The sequence below is a fragment of the Periplaneta americana genome, chromosome 8, assembly GCF_040183065.1.
Source record: "Periplaneta americana isolate PAMFEO1 chromosome 8, P.americana_PAMFEO1_priV1, whole genome shotgun sequence".
NCBI lineage: Eukaryota > Metazoa > Arthropoda > Insecta > Blattodea > Blattidae > Periplaneta > Periplaneta americana.
This window is the reverse complement of record NC_091124.1, coordinates 142,618,913-142,636,601: the sequence shown is the minus strand read 5'-3', so window position 1 is coordinate 142,636,601 and position 17,689 is coordinate 142,618,913. Positions and strand designations below refer to the sequence as shown.

The following is a 17,689-nucleotide window of genomic DNA, read 5'->3' as shown; positions in this document are numbered from 1 at the left end:
TATGACATTTTAAGTAAGTTTATATCACCAATAGTAGATAAGGATCTTAATGCATAACAGGCAGAGCTCAATTTACGAGTAATACATTCTATATGCGTTTTCCAGTTCAAGTGATTATCCAATTCTAAACCAAGAAACTTTGTGCTTATAGATTCTTTGAGATGAGTTCCATTTAATCGAATACTGTAGGAAACCTGAGCACTATTGTGTGTACTAAATTTGACTGCACTGGTTTTATCAACATTAAGTGCTAGTTTATTTGCATGGAACCATTCATTCATTAGATTGAGCACTGTATTAGAAGTGTTTATAAAATGATCGTATTGTTTGCTTGAAATAATTACACTTGTATCATCTGCAAATAAAATTACTTTAGATAAATTGTTTATGGTCAAGGCTAAATCATTAATATAAACTAGAAACAACAATGGACCTAAAATTGACCCCTGCGGAACACCATGTTTAATATTTTTAAATTCTGAATAAGTAACTTTATGACTATTTGGTACATTTATTTCTACTTTTTGTTTTCTATTTGATAAGTACGATGTAAACCAACCCAACATCTCATCTTTAATACCATAAAACTTCAATTTTTTTACTAATATACTATGGTCTACACAATCAAATGCTTTAGCCAAGTCACAAAAAATCCCACCTACATGTAGTTTCGAATTTAATGAATTTAGTATTTCATCCACCAAACTAAAAGCAGCATTCTCTGTCGATTTTTGTTTTCTAAATCCAAACTGTTCTAAAACTAATATATTGTTGGACTCCAGGTAATGATATAATCTATTATACATAACTTTCTCAAACACTTTTGAAAATGTTGTTAATAATGATATGGGTCTGTAATTAGCAATAGTACATTTATCTCCCTTTTTGTATATTGGTTTTACTATTGAATATTTGAGTCTTTCTGGAAAAATACCACATTGCATTGACAAATTGCATAGATAGCTTAACGGATGGGATAATATTTCAGAACAAGCTTTCAGAACTTTACTTGGAATTTCATCATATCTAGAGGAATATTTTGTTTTTAGTTGTTTTATCACATGCATGATTTCTGCTGCGGTAGTGGGAATAAATTTGAGACCTAAAAACTCAGTGTTAAATGCATCAGTTAGGTAACCAAGTGCAGCATCTTCTGGACAATCTTGAATGTTTAAGTTCTGAATAATATTTATATAGAAGTCATTAAAATGATTTGCAATTGATTTTGGGTTATCTATTTTACTATCATTGATTTTAATGCAAGTAATATTTTCACTCTTTGAATATCGATTAGTTTCATTTTTAATAATATCCCAAATAGTTTTAATCTTATTATCTGAATTTTGTATTTTTTCATTCAGATACATTTTCTTTGCATCTTTTATAACTTTTGTCAAAGTTTTACAGTAATTCTTGTAGTAATTAAGAACATGAGGATCATCACTATTCCTACTCATTAAATATAGATTCCTTTTTCTAGCACATGATATTTTAATTCCTTGAGTTATCCACATGTTTTTACTTTTACATTTTTTCACCACCTTGACTGGAAAACATTCATTGAAATAATTCGTAAATGTAGTGAAAAATGCATTAAATTTAGTATTAATATCAATGGTATCGGTACTATATACATTTTCCCAAGATTCATTTTGTAGACATGTATTTAAATGATGAAGAGATTCAGCATTTATAATCCTTTTTTTTATTTTTAGATTAACACTTTGGAATTTTTCACTCATATTGAAAACACTTAGAATTTGTGCATCGTGATCAGACAGGCCATTGACTAATGGTACTGTTGAATAGGAATTCAATCTACTTTTATCTATAAATATATTATCAATGGCAGTACTACTTCCAGCTTGTGTTCTGGTTGGAAAACTTACTGTGTGACTAAGATTATAAGTTTCAAGAAGTAAGTTTAATTTTCTTTTACGTGAGCTTTCTGATAGATAATCTATGTTTATGTCACCACAGATTACAAATTCGGTATGTGGTTTATAAAGTCTTTTCAATAATGAATCTAAGTTAGTTGTAAATTTCTTATAATCTCCCATTGGCGCCCTATAAACACTTAAGATAATTAAATTTGATATCTCATAACCAATTTGTATTCCACAGATTTCAATATCTTGTTCAAGGCAAAAATCAGATATATCAGTTTTACTAAATAATAGATCCTCTCTGATAAAAATACAGGCACCCCCTTTTTGGAAGACATCTCTACAGAAATGAGAACCTAATACATATCCATGTATAATCTAAGAGGCAGAGAAGATGGCTAGCAAGTACAGCGTTCATTCTGAAGAGTACGTGCCGATACGTACGGTAACGCCAGTAGTGGCAGGAATGTGAACTGTTTGGAAATACGTACTGTCGGGATATGGGGAGAGGGTTAAGACGATTACTTACGTATTTGTTTACATTAACTTCGACGGTCAACATGGACACGGAGCATTTGATTTGTGTTGTGGAATGTTACCGTACGCAACCGATGATAACAAATACCCTGCGTACGACTTGCCGGCGCAAAACACAGTTCGAAAGAGGTTATGGTAGCACACAGACAGTACAGACCGCCATCTGTTGCTACGACGTTCAAGTTATACCCTACACGTTCTCAAGTTCAGATTGAAGAACGCCTTAAATAATAGGCAACTTCTCTAACATTTAAGCTGAAACTCGCTTCAAATCGGTGACCCAACAACAGTGACGTCATGACACACTTTGAAATGAACACCCAGTATTTAAGAATTTGGCACAGTAAAACAATGTTCATGTACAGTTTTGGTATAGAAAGTCGATCCTTCTTTCTTTTTTCGAAGCAAACAAATCAATCACAGTTTCATTAAAATTAGCAATGTTGCTAATCATGCTTTTTTCAATAGAAAGCATTGCTAATGCACTTAACTTTCCTTCGGTCATGGTACTTCTTAGAAAGGTCTTTATCATTTTTAAGGTTGAGAAGCATCTCTCGGCCTCAGAAGTTGTCATAGAAATTGTAATAACAATAAGCAATAGCTTGTAAGTCTCTGAAAATGTATATTGTAAGTTATTTTCTATGAGAAATTGCAAAAGACTGACAGCGCCACTCATATTCCTAAAATCCGATCTTCTGTAGATAATCTGCAATTCTGTTTTAAGGCGATCCTTTTCCAGAAGTTCATAAACATCTATTATTTCTTCAATTAGTTCATAAGGGAAGTGTTTCTCATATTGTTGAAATTTTTTGGCATCAAAGAGACACAAGGCAGAAAAGTGAGCAGTAAAAGAAAATCTTCTTTTTGCTTGATTTGCATTGTTGTCGCAGACTTCCTTAGCTGCCACAGTCTTATTAATGTAAGTAGACCTATTTTCTTCTTTTTTTTTTTTTTTGTTGGCACCTCCACATTCTCAACTTCCATGCTTACTGCCTCCATTCCCTCTCTTTCCTTCTGCATTGCAACAACATAAACTGGCACAGATACGTAGACGACATACTAAAACTATACAAAGGAAACAAAAGACAGATTGAAAACCTACACAAACACATAAAAAAAAAAATACACCCGAAACTACACTACACTAATGTAAGTAGACCTATTTTCTTCTTTTTTTTTTGTTGGCACCTCCACATTCTCAACTTCCATGCTTACTGCCTCCATTCCCTCTCTTTCCTTCTGCATTGCAACAGCATAAACTGGCACAGATACGCAGACGACAGACTAAAACTATACAAAGGAAACAAAAGACAGATTGAAAACCTACACAAACACATAAAAAAAAATACACCCGAAACTACACTATACACTAGAAACAGAGAACAACAAATCCATAAATTTCTGAGACATCGCAATAACAAATACAGACAACAAACACAAGTTCAAAATATACAGGAAACCCACTACCATGGTAACACATACACAACACCTCCAATCATCCCACACAATACAAACACACAGCATTCCGATCCATGATACACAGACTCATCAACATTCCTATGAACTAGCAGGACTATAAGTAAGAAATACACACTATCAAATACGTGGCATAGGAAAATGGATACAACCCCAACATAATAGACAACATCATAAGAAAGACTAAATGCAAACAACACTAACATATGAAAACATGAACACATACAAAACTGCATCATCATTCAAGGAACTAGAATACAACATAGATCTATGGCGAATCCTCGGCCTCATCTCGCCAAATATCATCTCGCTATCACCAATCTCATCGACGCTAAATAACCTAGTAGTTGATACAGCGTCGTTAAATAACCAACTAAAATAAAAAATAAAATACAACATAGAACACAGAACACACTACAAAAACATCTTAACACACAGACAAGACATCACAAATAAATACAACTTAACAAGAGTTTACAAACTATCATGCAACAGCAGTAACGACTTCTACATTGGACAGACTGGAAGATCATTTCAAACACGTTACAAAGAACATATCACAGCCTTACCAAACTACACAACAATTCAATCTACGCAGAACACAACACAAACTCCAACCACAGCTACAGCAACATAGACAAAGACATGAAAATACTACACATCCAGCCAGAAACTTGACGTCCACACCTGTGGAGTAACGGTCAGCGCGTCTGGCCGTGAAACTAGGTCGTCCGGGTTCGAATCCCGGTCGGGGCAAGTTACCTAGTTGAGTTTTTTCAGGGGTTTTCCCTCAACTCAATACGAGTAAATACTGGGTAACTTTCGGTGCTGGACCCCGGACTCATTTCACCGGCATTATCACCTTCATTTCATTCAGATGCTAAATAACCTAGATGTTGATACAGCGTCGTAAAATAACCCAATAAAAAAAAAGAAACTTGACACCCTAACAATATGAAATTTATAAGCATACAAAAACAGACCCACACAACATCCTGAACACTCAACTCAATTTCAAAACACACACAATCACGAACACATCCCACCACAACAGGAAACCAGAAGATAGCGCAGGATTTCCACTAGACTTTGGACAATGAAGCACAAGACTTCGAAACTAGTCAAGCAAGGTAAATCCTAAAGATTAACACAGTAAGGAAGTCGGAAATTTAATCATAATTAATAAGACATGTGAAACCAGTTTTAATGTATGGCAGTGAAGTTCTTATATCAATACAACTTAACGAAACAGAACCAAGCTAAGAGGATAATTACATGTAGTGTTAAATCTGCCCCCACGCAAATAAGTACTGACAATATACGTACAATAAGGTTAAAAAAGAATGGGCTGATGACACATGTCTGAGTTCCAGGAACAGAACAGTGCGCATGGTGTCGCCTTGAAGCTCCAGTTCATGTAAGTGTGCTGCATTTTGTTCTAAAACAACTGAAGAGTGAAATGGCAATAAAATTGATAAATACTAAATCTATCAAAATGGGGTACAAAATTTACCAAAACGAAGATGAATGAGAAAGCTACGTAATACGCCAGATTAAAGTATGAGCCATTGTAGCATAGGTGGCTTAAACATGGGTCTAAACGAGATAGCATTGGTTGTAGGAGGTTCGAATCTCGGTTAGTCTTAGTGTTTTACATTACAAAATTACCATGTCGATTGAATATTTAGTACATAGCACAACCCGTCCCCTGGGCAACACTACTGTCTTAATAAAACTGTCTGCATTTATATCTCATTTATAGCTTTTAAAAATATGTTTAACTACAACATTAAAACATGTTACCATTGTAAACATTAATTTTGTTCTATTTCTTTTAATAATGGCTATACTCAAGTGATACTGTTTACCATTCTTCAGTTTAGCTTTGTTTTGTTTACCTATATTCTTCACAGGGAGTGTTGACAACATTTGAAAGCCAATTTTCATAAATAATAAAACAATATTTGAAATAATAATAAAAAGTAGAGTGATATGTTATAATAATATATAACATATTGAATGATCGTCCACCTCTGCTTCAGCATGTGGACGTGAAGCCAGCAGCCGGCTGGTCGGTCTTGGCCCTTCATGGGCTATAGTGCAATGGATTTACTTTACTTAATATATAACATATTATATTGATATTTCATATTCTTCATCAGTTATATGTCAGCCGATACCTGCAGCCGTTTAGGTTCTTGAAGCCCCTTTTTGGGCAGACATGATATTGCAAACATTAATTGGGGCCTACATATCGAATTAAACCATAAAATTTTGCATGGGGACTAGAGAAGGATAGTTCGTCTTTTTATTTAGATACATATTAAAATTATTTTACTTTAATATGTGTTTTGAATATTAACTCCAGAAATAAATTGTATTTTCGTCCAAAAACACCCGTGACACGAAGTTTTTACAACTCTCATAATGTTGGATCATTCACGTCTTACAAATGTGTTATGACAAGAGAAGAGAATTCTATTACAATGAGACAATCTTCACTCAGCGATTATGTGGCTTGGTCTGCGACATTTCTCAACAAACAAGTAGAAATAATATCATTATCAACATCGTCATATTTTACGACACGGATTAAGTAAAATTATTTCAGTTTCAAAGTGGTTTAATATTTGTCTGATCAGCGTTTTCTTGGACGCTCTATGTTTCTCCTTTCAACTGGTTTGTAATAAAGCAGTTTACTTTATATACTTTATATGGTACTCCAGGATTCTATTCATTCTACGTGTTGTCTCCATTTATTATTGTAATCTTCTGTTTATTGAGATATAATTATAATTTCCCTATGTAGCATGGCTGTACTTATATAATTAATATCACATAAAATTATTAATTTCTGCAAAGTATAAGAGTCTGGGAAATTATTATTATTATTATTATTATTATTATTATTATTATTATTATTATTATTATTATTGTTGTTATTATCGCTATTATCACGGTTGTCATTATCCTCGTTATCATTATTACTATTATTATTATTATTATTATTATTATTATTATTATTATTACTATTATTATTAAGGTGATATGATGAACACATGAAACTGACTATAAATGTATGTATGTATATATTTGTATGTATATATTTGTCTTGTCTTTAAGCAATATACCTTTCGGTGAGGCGGCACTTCACAATATTAGCATACAGTGCCGTCTCACCGTTTTACACGCCTCTCGTACAAGTCAATTAAGACATTACTTTGTTTAAATTTCTTATTGCAATTCTTCCACTAGTCTTTTTTTGTCTGTCATCAATTCATCCCCTATTTTACTCCTAATCATCATGATACCAAAAATACTGTAACCCCCTCCTGTATGACACATTTCCCCTCACTCTACATCTCTAATTATTTGCACTTTTCACTACTCACTTTTCCACATTGCTACTTTTTAGATCTTAGTTTTCTTTTCTCACGATTTATTTCCCCTTCACACCATTTCCTTAAGTCATACTGTTTTTTCACCTTCTTTTCCCCTCTCCCTTCATCACTGCTCCCTGAACTATCTCCTACTTGCATTACTCTGCTTCTCGTCAGCCTCGATTTAGATCTTAGTTCCTTCACCCGCTTCGGAATTGCTCCCATCTGATGTCCACTATTTCCATTCGCTTGCATTGAGGTCTTGTTCTGCTCAGCTTGTTGAATGCCAGTTTGCGTCACTTCTGTTTCATCAATTGACATCACTGCCTGCTTTCCGGAGATCGTCACTGAGTTTGATACGTTTGCATTTTTCTCGTGTACACTCACAATACTTGTGTCACTAACCTCGCCTTTAGCTACGATATTCTTGATTTTTTCTTTCAAAATTTTTCTGTTCCTTTCCTTTTCTTCTGAGCCTACAATCGGTTCCTTTAATGTTACTAAACACTCCTCTACACTAAAAACCAAATTGTTTATCTTAATTTTGTCCTTGATGAGTTTCGCGAATTGTCCATTATTACGTGCTGCTTTAAGAAAAGGGATTAGAACTCTTCTTCTACTTCTCACTTCGTAGCTCCAGTCGTCATCTATTCTGATCGTTGTGTTCCCTAGCATTCTTCTATTCTTCATAATCCTCTCCTTCGTAACCACACTCTTAAATTTTACTAATATTGGCCTAGCTTGTTCTGAATGTTGTACTTGCTTTTTTCCCATTCTAAATGCTTCCTGTAATTGTCCATCGCTCACGTCCATACCAAAACACTCCCAACACACTCCTAATATCTTCTCATATGTATCGATACTCTGTTCTCTATCTTTTTCTTCCATACCGAAAAATAACAAGTTTTTTCTCCTCTTTTCCTCTTCAAATTGATCCCATTTGCTTTTCAGAATTTCGTTTTCCAGTTGAATTTCTTCCATCTTCTTCCTTAGCTCTGCCATGCTCTCCTTCATTACCATTAGGTCTTGTTTCACTGTACTGTCCTCCATTTCACTATTACGCACACTTATTCACCAGTTTACACAGGTCAACGCCTCTACTACACGTTACTATCTCCTGACTTGCACAAAGCAAACCGACTTCCTCTGCAACTTGCTTAAGACTCCATGAAACTGACTATAAATGTTGTTTACTCATATTTGATGTGCTTCTGATTTTCAAAAAAGCAAATAAACTATTAATTTTGTACACAGGCTAGGTCGTGCCTAATAATAGCCCACAATGATACTTGCATAACTAAGTTTATTAACAAATTCCACTAACATTTGTCATTAAAAATATAAAATAATACAATACGAGAAAATCAACTCTACCAGGAAGCGAACTTACACCTCTGGTTTCGAAATCAGAAACATTATCCCAATGCCACACCACCTCGTTGCAAGTGCTGCATTGCAGATGGGTCGCTGTCAAAGACTCAACCGGAACAAACAACACAGCATTGCCTTCGAACAAAATGAGTTTGCTTGTGTGAGCCTGACTTAAAAACGTTACATTTAAACTGCCAATTGTACCTATTAAATACGAACTTGAGAAACGAAGTCTTATTTTGTTTGAGAAATTAAAACGAATTCCAAAGAATGCTTACTAGGAGGAACTACAAAAATTCTGAAGGAAACTCAAAACACAATCTGGCTTCTTCCAGAATATTTAAAAATTACGAAGTAAATACAATGTACAAACAACTGAAAATATAGAAAAACTTCTATTCCCAGAAATTAAATGTGAAAATGAACTGATACAATACATCACTGCAAAACATGACATTGACCAATCAGTATTAAAATCATTAGCTATTGAAACCATATGTACAAGATATCCAAAATCTGAATGGCTTCATATTTGTACAGATGGATCTCTGCTTGACAAACACAGTAACGCTGGAGCAGGAATCTAAGTGACTTTTTTAGCTTTTACGTATCTCTTGGAACAATGTCCACTCATTATGATGGTGAATTAGAAGCAATCAATAGAGCCCTGAAACAGCTTTCCATCACATACATAAATTTAACAAAGCAGTTATACTTAGTGATTGTAAATCTGGACTCCAAGCACGAACATCGAGTCCTCCAGAAAACAGACTAGTAAGAGAAATTCTTTCTGCTCTTAAAATGTTACAACGGCTTCGTAAAGAGGTAGTTTTTCAATCAATACCCTCACACTGTGGAACAGTAGCTAATGAGAAGGCCGACTTCCTAGCCAAAAAAGGAACAAACATGAGACAAACTCGAAATAATATGAGTACAATCTCCTTTCATACCTCAAAAGTCAGGATCAAACACACAGTCCAGTCCTTATCTCCTTTCATACCTCAAAAGTCAGGATCAAACACACAGTCCAGTCCTTTTGTAAACAGGAATCCCTGAAGAAAAGCGATGCAAACCTTGGAATATTCTGCTAGACAGTAATAACATCCCAGATTTGCCACGATAAAAAGGGCTATAGTTATATTTCGCTTAATCACCTCTCATTTGCATTGGATTAATATTTACCAGCATCCACAGTGCACACTGCACCCTCTGTAGAAATCAAAACTCCATCATGGAATAAACAACATTTGCTACAATGCCCAGCAATAAAGAAAATAAATGCTGATTTATCACCACAGCCCACCATATATTATTGGGAGAATCAGAGAAATCCAAGATCCTTAGCATTGGTTAACAACAATAACAGTATTCAGTATTCATATTGTAAATTTGTGTACGTTACACTGTTTAATATGGAAGCTGGAATAATCTTACTCTTGTGCATTCCAGAAAAAGCACAGTTAAAGTTACGGCACTTTTCATTTCCAGGTATGATCCATTAAAGTTACACGAAAATGCTAAGCAGACAGAACAGGCACTACAAAGAGTGAACAGCCCATCTCAACAATATCGTAATAAAAATACGCGCATTCTCATATGCACTGAGTACTTATTCTTCTCAAAATTCTTTCTTGGAGCGAGTCTTGTTGGGAGTCCACCTGTATGTAGCCAACAATTTCGCACGACTGTCCACAAGTAGCATACGAGTATATACAGGGGCTCTTGTTTACTGCACATGCGCAGTGTGCTGTAAGCAAAACTTATACAATAAGAGAGCTCCAAATTTGTTTTCCATATCTGTACATACTCGTATATCTATGGTTGACACTTTTGTATGTGGTTTGTAACACCTGGGGCTATTCCACAAAGATATGGTGTTGTAAATTACAAATTACTGATGAAAGATGTTGTAAAGTATGGAGTTGTATCTTTCTGTTCCACGAAAGAATTAAAGTGTATTGTACATTACCAATGAACCGCTACTAATGAGTCATATCAATAAACATACTATGTCATAACATGAAGCAACTGGTTATCTTCGTATTTCATTAATCGAATTCAGTTATGTTTGCCTCTTTAATTGTAATGTATTTTAAGGTTGGTTATAGAGCAAAGATTCGTAGATTCTATGAATTTCGTAACACTGCAATGTTATTTATTTTAGTTTACTTCTTTAATAATGAAAAATTTACTTCCTTATTATCATCATGTTCCTCTGTGATCCACACATAATGCTCCTTGATAGTTCGATAGTTTCCCATATTAGCACTTTACTAGGGACAGAAGAAATAGGCGGGAATGGCGAACCCCTCATTCACTACCCCGACTCTATACCCCTCAGAACCTGCTGGGTGTATGGTCCTGTGCCAAATAACTTACTCCTCCATTCACACTTTTTGCATTATAGGAAAACTTAAAAGAACAAATGAAATAATAACGTGATTTCTAGTAATTGCAAATACCTGATTTACTGAATATTGTTGTTTTGTTTAGTCAACTGTCCAAACACAGGTCTCAAACTCATAAGTGACAACAATGAGGCATCATTAATGAGGTAACTAAGCCAGGAGATAATGGGTTATGGTGGCCAGTTCCTCCTTTGCATACATTGCTGAATAGTAACATATTACACTAATCAGACTTTAGATTATATTATCATTTATAATATTTTGCAAGTTAGCCATTTCACAAATGTAATAATCAGGGAACGGATTTATATGGACTAAAAATATATGAAATATGTAAATATATATGTAGTTATTTTTACCAAAATATGGAATTAAATATGGATTTTTACCAAAATATGGAATTAAATATGGACTTAAAATTATAAAAAAAATGACTATGTACGTTAAATATTGGTACATTTTAATCAAACTAAACAAAAAAATATAATGGACGTACCTTATCTTCCAATGTAGTTTCAACAAAACACAATTTTTATTGTCTGTTACCATAACAATAGGTTACAAACATTTCTTTCAAGTGCTGAAAAGTGAATCTTCTTCTATTGTCTCTGAGGATAGATTTATACTGACTAAAAGAGCGTTCGACGTCACAAGAAGTAACTGGTACATAATTCAATTTCACAATGTCTGCTGGGGATAAGTCCAAGTTAATCTTCACTGTTGATTCACCACTCATCACAGCAACAACCTTTTGTAGTTCTTCATATCCAGGGTTTTTTGAAAGTACAGTGTCCACCTTAGCTCTTACTGCATCTGCAACTTTACCTCTACCACGATTCAGTTGTTCCACAGTACTATTTATAATTTCAGAACTTTCAGATAGTGAAAGGTGCCTATTTTGGAGACTTTTGAGCGTTTTTATGATGCATGAAAATGTATGCTGAATGTGAGCTAAGTCATTCTTCACACTTATGTCACAGGTAACTGTTTTCGCAGTATCAATTGAGACTGCATCTTCAGAGTCCAATGCAAGGAGAACATTGTTAATAGAGTCTATATGTTCGGCATAATATTCAACTGCTTCTAGCCATGTACCCCATCTAGTTAAAATTGGCTTTGGTGGCAATGGAATTTCAGGGTACATTTCTTTCAACACGTTAACTCTACTGGGAGCTTTGAGAAATACTTTTTTCACTGATGAAATCAACAAATCTACTTTAGGGAAATTGTCTCTGACCACTTCTGCCACACGATGAAATGCATGCGCCACACAAGTAAAATGAGTCAATTTAGGATATACAACAGATAATGCTTGTCCAGCTTTGACCATATAAGGGGCAGCATCGCTAATAAAGAATAACACATTATCGTACATAATACCCTTTGGCCACAGGATACCCATAGCTTCGTTGAACAGTTTAACTATAGTTTTGTTATTGCACTTTTCTAGAACATCACAATGTAAAAGAATTCGTTCAGAATATTGTTCACTTAACAAACCGATAACTACATTACCAACAAGTCTACCTTCTTTGTCGGGAGTCTCATCAATGGAAACCCAAATTGAACTATCTTTAATTTCATCTCTTATCTTCTGTATTGTCTCATCGTAGATGGATGGAGCATACGTCTTCCTAAGTGTTGACTCATCCGGGATTGTATGTTGAGTATATTTTTCAAGGAATTCCCTGAAGACCTTATTCTTTAGTTTGTAGAGAGGAATATCAGCAGAGATGAGAGAACGGCACAGGTCGATGTTAAACTCAGATCTTACATTCGATGTTGTTGGTTGTGTTAAAAACAATTGTCTCTGCTTGGAATTTAGTTGTTTGTTGGCCTGATGTTTACTAGTTGTAATGTGTTGTTGCACCAGGAACTTTTGTGTAGATGATACTGCACACTGACACAAATTACAAAATAATATTTTATTGTCAGTTGATAAACCATCTTCTTTAAATTCTGAAATGTAACTTGTTAGTTTTGATTTTAAATTGACTGAATGACGTACTTTTGGCATATTTACCGTCTTTATAGTATGATTTACAAAACTGAACCTATGTGTACTCTGACTGGCATTTAACTGTTGAGCTGCACAACTGAAGTCTGTTAAAAATTTTAAATTAAATTAATACAGTTTTGTAACTTACTTTCCCATTGTTGATAGGACTGCTAATTTTCAAATAACTCTGATGTTAAAGGGATTACTGAACATGTGTTTAAATCCCTATTGTTGAAATGTATTTTTAAAAGTTAATGGAATTTTGTTTTGTTTTATTGTTAAACCTAATATAATATGGACTGTTTTATATGAAATATGGAAAATATATGGAAATTAACGAAAATATGTACTAAACTCTAAAATATGGAAAAATATGGAAAATAAAAGTAGGATTTTTCAACCCTACACATTGTGAAACATAAAGATAATGCAAAATATAAATTATATTAGCTTTATAAGTAAATATGTATTTACATATAAATCCTTTCCCTGGTAATAATTATCATCATGTAATGTGAACGTAATACGAGAAATCAAATATTTAGCATTAAACACAATTATTAGTATTTTGTTTTTATGTGTTTTCAGAATATTGTATTGAAATAGTAACTACTAAATAAAGTTTATACAATTGTCGACTTTGTGAATCATGAGGAAATTAAGAATTAAAGTGCAAAAAAGTAATATATTTTTCTGTGTGTAAAAAATATACACGTTATTGTAACATGAACGAATATCATAATAAAAAATACTTATGTATTAGAAGCACACTTAAGAATGGCTTAGCTTAACAAAAGAAATAACACAATAAATATGACTAAAAATTGTTCTGTACAGATTCTCTTAACTGATGTAGAGATACACCACACTCCTTCGCAGTGGCTGTCTGTGTTGACACTTTTAATGTCGTCACAAACTTTAAGTTCTTTCAAGAAACAACAAACTTGATAAATAACGCCTTTAGCATGACTTCTGATATCAGGGCTCCACTGAGACATGACAGTGATTGCCTGGATAATTAGTATTTCAAAATACTGTTTATTGTGTTATTATGATATATTTTTTCGAACAAGCTCTAACATAGTAATATCACAGACGAGCACTTGTCAACAACTAGCAGCAACAGGAAGGTCTCTTTGTTCAGGTCATAAACCGCTGGGGAAAGTGTGGAGTGAGTAGTTTCCGCACAAGACCAAAAACCCGCCTATTTCTTCTGCCTTTACTATAATAACGATCTTCACCCTCAAACTTAATTGTTGCGAAATTACAAACACTGCAAAGTTATTGAAATGGCGTCAAAGGAGATGAAATTGTTTCTTTTGAAGGAAATAGGAGCAAGAAAAGAAGATATTCTATAGCACATATTTATCAAAATATATCTTAATATTATGAAATAAATATAATTAAATCGCATAAGTACATGTAATGTATTAGTCTCCTAATACTTGACAATTCACTAGTAAGTTAAATATACTAGTACTTTTGTGGAACACAATCAGGAAACTTCATTGGTAATTTGTAAGTATGGAGTGGTAAAATACTACTGTAGAGGAGTCTTTTGTGGAATAGAAACTCTAGTACGTTCACTACTTACTAGAGAATTTATTTGTAATGTACAACACCATACCTTTGTGGAATAGGCCCCTGGTGTTGCCGAAACTCCAAAAGACATAAAACCCTATAAGGAAGAACTTAGGCTACTGCATGCAAGTTATCAAAAATCTCTACAAACTAACTTCAAGAATTAAGGAGAAATGCCCGTTGAAGACATTATGAAAATGCAATAATTTGACATGAATATTTCTCAAAGCAAAAACCCTATATTTCTAGAGGTAAACAATATTAAACCCTCAGTTTGCTGCTATTGCAATGCGGATCATGAATATTGTTGGAGTAATAGTTCATGCTAATTCAATTATTTGACCTAATAAAGAAGATAAAAGCCGCAAGGTCTTACCTTGCTGGCGAAATGTTTAGTCCACCATCATTACTTCTGTTCGGCCGGGTTAGTCTCACTCCATGGGCTGCATGTCATTCTCGGTGTCACTGCATGGGCTCCTGCTGTTCCCAGAACATTTCAGAAAGTGGAATAATAAATGGTAACATTTTAATCGACAATGGTGAAGTTTTAAGGGCTATAAATGCCGTAATTTGGCTCACTTTCCAACAAAAATAAAGATTGATGCATTAAATTAATCTTATTCCTGAATGAGTGGATTCTATGTTACATTCAGAGTTCACTTTCTCTGAAAATTTTCTCTGTCACAGATAGATCTCCCTATAGACCTAAAATACTGCAAGAAACTTTGATGATCGAATCAGCGAATTACATGTAGAGTCCTGGAATTGTTTCGAAAGTTCTGAAAGACTTGTAAAAGCCGTCTATAAAATTTTCGGAAAGCTTGGAATTTAATTTAACACAGCCAGTGATAACAGGCGTAGATAGAATAGGGAAAGGGACTCGTGTGCTGGGGAAGTGAGTTTGATTACACTCTGGCTCACTGATTATATTAGCATATATTTTTTCTTTCAACGCTCTTGGAAGTAGTGTCGAAAATGCAGTACACAGTGTAACTTTCTACATTTGAATGAGGAAAGATAAACTGTAGGCCAATGCACTTTTTTTTCTTTCCCGCAACTTATATGTCTGTTATTTAACGAAGTCACTCATCGACTGAATTAGTGGAATGGAGAGGTTATTAAGGCAAAATGAAAGGGTTATGTGACCCAAACAAGTGATCAGACCAAGTGGGATACAAGCAGTTGTGGAATTCAATATATTTCAATTGCTGTCAATGTTGAGACCACTTCGATAATAGTAGCTCCAAAGAAGAAAGATGAGTTCATGTCAATTTAGTTGTTATTAAGGGACCTGTGGCCACCTTTAAGGCCTTTGATATTGTGAGTTCATAACGTGGACGAAAAATTACAAACATTTCGTAGCACTTGTTCATTCACACAATATATTCCTGTTAAATTAGAGATACCGTAGGTGAAGATTTTCATAACAGTTACTTGAATTTGAATTAAATTTAATAATAACTGTAAACTTATTGTAATGCATTATGCCTGTGTTTCTCAAACTTTTTCCATTTCCGATCACTTTTAACATATTGTACAAACTTAGAATTCTTGTAGTCCATTTTTATTATTATTATTATTATTATTATTATTATTATTATTATTATTATTATTATTATTATTATTATTATTATTATTATTATTATTAATCATAGGCACTTCTTCACCACACTCAGGAGGAAAAACGTACATATATCATTGAAAATAACTTCAAAATTGTAACATACCATTCTAGAGACACAATGTCTTCACTGACAAGGTGATATTAGTAGGTAACAGTTGGGCTGGGGGGTCCCTGGCAGATATTCATTATCCACAAACCCCTAAAAGCCCAACCTTGAGTGGGTATCGGACGTGCCAGCAGGTGGTGGATAGCCGAGGACCTGCACTGGGAATAGTGCGAAATCACTGGGCCTGTCTCTGAATATCAAATAACAGACTGTGAACAAACTCCCCAACACTAAAATGTTATGCGTTTCCGTGCCGATGGGGTGCATGGCACATGGGATGTGTCACTAATGGAATCTCCGAGAAACTGGCGACCTCTCGGAGTAAACAGCCTTGCACTGGCAAAGAGGGCTCTGCCAGTGTGGACTGTTTAATCCCCCCACACTCGTGGGATCTAAATGAACACAAGTACAGAAATCAAACTAACTGAAACTGACCAAGGAGCCACTTCGGCAGACTTGGCAGTACTTCCTCAGAAAAGGCTGTCGAGTCCTTGGCTGCAGGCATTGACTGCAGTCCGGAAGATTTCAGGAGCTCAAAGGAAAAAACTCCTGAAAAATAAAAAAATGAAAGAAGGTACTTAAACAGTTGAAAAACCGTGCAAGAATACCTCTCCAAAAGGAAAAGAAATAGCGGGACCCAGTGGGAGATTTAAAAGGCCCCACTCGGATTCTAGCACCTCTACTTCCGTCAAACAACATCCCAAAAACCACAGGAGCTTCACTGCGGAGCAGACTGTGTCTTATTGCGGGTATCAAGATGGCAGTTGTCTGTCAACGTCATCCTGATACCAAGCTGACCTGGTTTAGCAGATCAATAGACACTGCACTTTTTCAGGTTTCACGAAAACTGGAAAAGACAATTAAAGCAAAGTAGGTGGCACTAGGTGCCTTCATTGATACTGAAGGCGCCTTTGACATTACCTCCTTTAAAGCTTTTACTACAACTGCAAAGAAACATGGTATAGATGAAACCTGTATCAGATGGATTGAGTCCATCTTGAAAGGCAGAGTGGTACATACAACCCTCATGGGCAGCAATTTAGCTGCAAAGGTCATGAGTGGATGTCCACAGGGAGGTGTATTATCACCCATCCTGTGAAATTTAGTTGCAAATGGATTACTGGATGAAGTCAGTAATCTAGGATTTGATATTATGGACTATGCTGATGATATGGCCATCATAGTTCGGGGAAAATTCACGAATACCATTAGGAAACTTATGCAAGTGGCCCTAAATAAGGTAACGACATGGGCTGAGAGAGAAGGTCTTAAGATCAGTCCTCATAAAACAGCCTTAGTACCTTTCACCAGATAAAGAAAT

At 34.7% G+C, this 17,689-nt stretch overlaps 1 protein-coding gene across 1 annotated transcript in view; it reads right to left on the bottom strand.

Annotated features, from left to right (window-relative positions):
• Positions 1-17,689, bottom strand: part of LOC138705117 (CD2 antigen cytoplasmic tail-binding protein 2 homolog) — a 204,877-nt gene that overhangs the window by 3,672 nt on the left and 183,516 nt on the right. Inside the window, exon 13 of the transcript XR_011333622.1 lies at positions 15,015-15,118. The gene's annotated coding sequence lies outside the window, so the exon portion shown is untranslated. The remainder of the gene's footprint in view (positions 1-15,014; positions 15,119-17,689) is intronic.